Consider the following 4,500-nt stretch of genomic DNA (forward strand, 5'->3'; position numbering starts at 1 on the left):
ATTGGATAGAATTGGATTTACATAAAAACGTTCCATAATTGGTATAAAGTTAATGATGAAACCAGTGATGCGAATGTCATCCAAAAGACAGTCGGGATCGTGACAGTCGCATAACATTTTCCAATGACATTCTAAAAGATCTCAATGACATTGACAATGTTATTCAGTTTTGCAATGTCAGTCGCTCAGAAAAATGTCATCGAATTATTCATCTCGATAACATTTTTGACTTGTGACAGTCGAAGATTCTGTTTGTCCTCTGACTGTCGGAATGACATTTTTGAATAAAAAAAAATGTCATGATTTTGACAGTCATGAAGTTCATTGGCCACGAGCAATCTGGTTAACTAGTAACACATGAATAGAAAGGTAGAAATCTGTACATGATGGGAGTTAATAGGAAAAGTGGTTCGGGGACATCTGGACCTGATCACGGCCAATCTGGCCGGTTCCGGAATTCGAAAAATAAAAATGATTAGATTTTAACTTGCGGCACATGCATAGAAAGCTCTTCATCTGTACATGATGGAAATTGATAGGAAAAGCGATAAGGGCCCATCTGGCCCTGATCAAGAACTGTCTATTCATGTGTCATTAGACTGAGTCGATTTGGGGTCATTTTTGAATTTCTCAAACCCTGGGGTTTAAAAAGCTTCGTTTTGGTACAAAACTCATCCATGATTTTTTGCAGAATTTTTAAGTAACGTTTACATGAGTAAATTTGAACTTTCAGGTTTGTATGGGAAAATTGAATATTTTGTACTGAAAAATCAATATCATTTTTGTTTCTTCTGTGGAACCGAGCCAGCTGATAGTTTTTGTGCCATTTTATAAATTTTCTTTAGGAAATTTTCCGCTAAACAACTTTGTTGAAGACGCTAACTTCTTATCTTATTAGGCAAAAAACATATTTGCTGTTTAACAGGGGTATGTTTTTTCGCATTGATAAGCAGTGAATTCAATTGACATCACTGCAGGGTGCCTAGCGAGGCCTATCATGACCATGACTACTTTTCTTGCCACACTTTGCGAGGCTCCAGCAGTGATGTCAATTGAATTTATTGTTTATCAATGCAAAAAGACATAGGTACCTCTGTTAAACAGCTAACAACTTTTTTGCATAATAAGATACGAAGTTAGGTCTTCGACAAAGTTGTTCAGCGGAAAATTTCCTATAGGAAATTTATAAATTGGTACAAAAACCATCAGCTGGCTCGGTTCCACAGAAAAAACAAAAATGATGTTGATTTTTCAGTACAAAATATTCAATTTTTCCATACAAACTAAAAAGTTCAAATTTACTCATGTTAAACTGCCGTTCTAAGCAAGATTGTCCCATGTGGAAAAACGTGCAAACGAGATAAACGCGATTGAAATATCAGCTATATTTCCAATTTTTCTCTCACACTAAAAATTCACCGACAGTTTTTTCGTAGCGAACAGTTAAGTTAATCATTTTACAATGTTTTCTGCCAAAAAAAAAAATGCATTTCCTACAAAAAAAAAACAGCAAATTAGAGCCAAAAATGCTCCGTGTGACACTTTTGCGTAGAATCAGAACGCATGCCGATGCTAGTTCTACGAAAAACTGTCACACGGCTACAATTTTTCTATCATTTTAAAGGCTTGCGTAGTTTATTTTTTTGCAAAAAACACATGCTAAACCGTCATTTGAGAAATACGTTCCTCTTTGTTTATAAAAATGTATAGTTGAGTATGGATCTTGTAAGTAGTGCCTACCGAAAAGTGTTTAGTGAAAATTTCTCTGAATAAAACACTCAAGGCTTCTCGCTCCTCCTCTGCCCTCTATTTTAGTGTTCTTTTCAGTGAATAACATTAAATTCAACAGTTTGAACTCATCTTAAGACAATTTTTTGATAAAATTTGCATTTTTCATAGAATTTTCTCTAGTGTGACATTCTTGCGTAGAACTATCAACATAGAGACAACCACCTTGATGAAAATTTCGTATAAGTTCAGAACAAAGTATACTTGTTTGTGTTTTTGCTCGAAAGTTAACACTAATAGAGACCGTTTCCAGCAAAAAAGTGAAAATGTCCCAAAAGTCACATGGGACATTCTTGCGTAGAACGGCAGTAAAGTTACTTAAAAATTCTGCAAAAAATCATGGATGAGTTTTGGATCAAAACGAAGCTTTTTAGACCCCAGGGTTTGAGAAATTCAAAAATAACCCAAATCGACTCAGTCTAATGAGTCATGGCAAAGTCAGCAAGGAACCGTTTTGACTGTCGCGTCATTCATTTCAATAACATTTCATTGAGATTCCTATGAACGTTACGATTTTATTCTGTGACACTTAAAATGTTAAATGTTGCCAAAACATTTGCCAATATGAATGTCATCGAAGCAACGTCCGACTTTCATCAGCTTGTCGTAACATTTTTTTCCGTGGCTATCACAATCTCGATGCAAGTTGTGACATTCATCCCAAATGTTATTGGACATTTTCTCGAGGGGATTTCTTAGCGATGACATTCACAAAATCCAAAAATCCACCAAAATCTGCAACGGTAGTTTTCGTACTGATGAATGTCGCTCTAGGCTTCAGAAATTCGGACAGTTATCATCCCTGGATGAAACAATTGATTTCGGTATGAAACATAATAAAAAGCGTAAAATCATTCATAATTTCGAATTAAAAAATAGTTACGAGTAAAGTTTATTTTTAAATTTCATATTTAATTGTTAATGCACTCGAAATTCACTAAAGGACTAATAGATATGTCCTCTTACAGGATTTTCAAATTTGAAGCTCACAATATGCTTGGAAATAGTTTCCAGTGATAACAATTTCCACGAAAATTTAGACGTTTCCGCGGTAAATTCGAATTTTATGCAGAACCGTAAACCAACGTATTTTTTTAAGAAGCTCATAAATCTGTCAAATGTCAAATTTATGAATTTGAGAACAGTGGCGGACAAGTTACCGGCGTAAAAATAATTTGTATGAAAAAATCTGAAGAACTCGAACAATGCTCGCTATTTTTAATAACAACTACGTTATCGTTCAGGAAATCTGTCAACCAATATGGCGGATTAGGTAACCGGTTATTTCAATGGGGGTTTTTTAGAGTCAGATCCGAAAGGACATAAGCTGGGGGAGGAAGACTGAAATTTATTGTAGGGGAACATGCCCTATTATGCGCCACCTAAGTGAATCGCTGATTTTCTATATATTCCACGTACAAATAGTGTCAAAAATGGGTGTAATCGTTGAAGAACAGTTTTTTCTACAAAAGGCTATGATTTTTTATTACTCAAATTGCTATAGTTGCTTCAAAAACTCAATTTTTAAAAACCATATTCAAAGTCACAGAACAAAACTGTGTTGCAAATACGCGCCTAGCAGCGAACACACCCGAAAGCAGTCGAAGACCGAAAACACACCAATACTTCCAGACACTTTGACTGAAAAGAAAACCAAAATGGACTAATCAAAATTTATAAAAAATGGAAAAGTAGTTTTTTTGGGCTGTTTTAACGCTCAAAATATGGTTTTAGAGTTTTTGTTCATTTTCAATGAAAGTTGGCCTTTTTGAAAAATTTATGCTTTTTTCAGCCTGCTACGATTGGCGCGTTATTACGAGCGCATGGGCCGTGATAGAACATACCCATAAAAACCATACCTTTGCGAGTTCAGTATGATTTTTTAGCATAAAATCATAGTTTAGATTCTCCTCTATCGATGTGTCAGAAAATATTGTCTTATTCGTTTTTCTCTGCTTGGTGACACCTTATTGAAAGTGTTTTAAAATTTAGATCGAAATGAAGAAAAACTTAAATTGTGAAATTATCACGACACAGGGGCATTTTAAGGAAAAATTAATACTTGCCATGGCGTATCACAGCATTTGAAACAAATTGGTAATATTTTGCAGGCTTAAAATGTTTCAGAATCTTCAAAACAAGAGTGGCGCGTATTAGTCACATGGGGCGTTATATGAACTTTTCCCCTATCGTTTTTTACTGTTCGGCAAAAAGCCAGCAATTGTTGAAATGATTTGTAATCGTTCAAATTTTAACTTTAAATGATCAGCTTCGTGTTGCGATCCATGTAATTCAGTTGTTTAGGTGCTTGTGGCATCCTAGATATGCCTCTGGCTCTCACAGCCAGCATAGTATGAAGAGACAACCTTCTCATCATCAGCGATAGCAATCGCTTGTACAACTGAGCCTCAAAGTAGCTAGGCTTCGATGATGTCAGTTGTGCACGAGTCTCGAGAGAACCCTGAAAACGGGCCCCTCGGGACTCCACATTGGCGATCCATGCCAGCTAAATTTTTACGTTTTTCCCTTTGGTGAGAGGGAGGAACCTGGCTAGTGCTTGTGGGCAACCTAAGCACTGGCTGTACAAAGCCGCAGGGCAAAGAGGGATTCGACCAGCCTCATTGGCAAAGCCCAATAGGGCCAAGAGGGTTTCGATTGTCCATTAGGGCAAAGCTTAATAAGGCTTAGAGAAATTAGAATGCCCATTAGGGT

The sequence above is a fragment of the Uranotaenia lowii genome, chromosome 2 (assembly GCF_029784155.1).
Source record: "Uranotaenia lowii strain MFRU-FL chromosome 2, ASM2978415v1, whole genome shotgun sequence".
In the NCBI taxonomy this organism is placed as follows: domain Eukaryota; kingdom Metazoa; phylum Arthropoda; class Insecta; order Diptera; family Culicidae; genus Uranotaenia; species Uranotaenia lowii.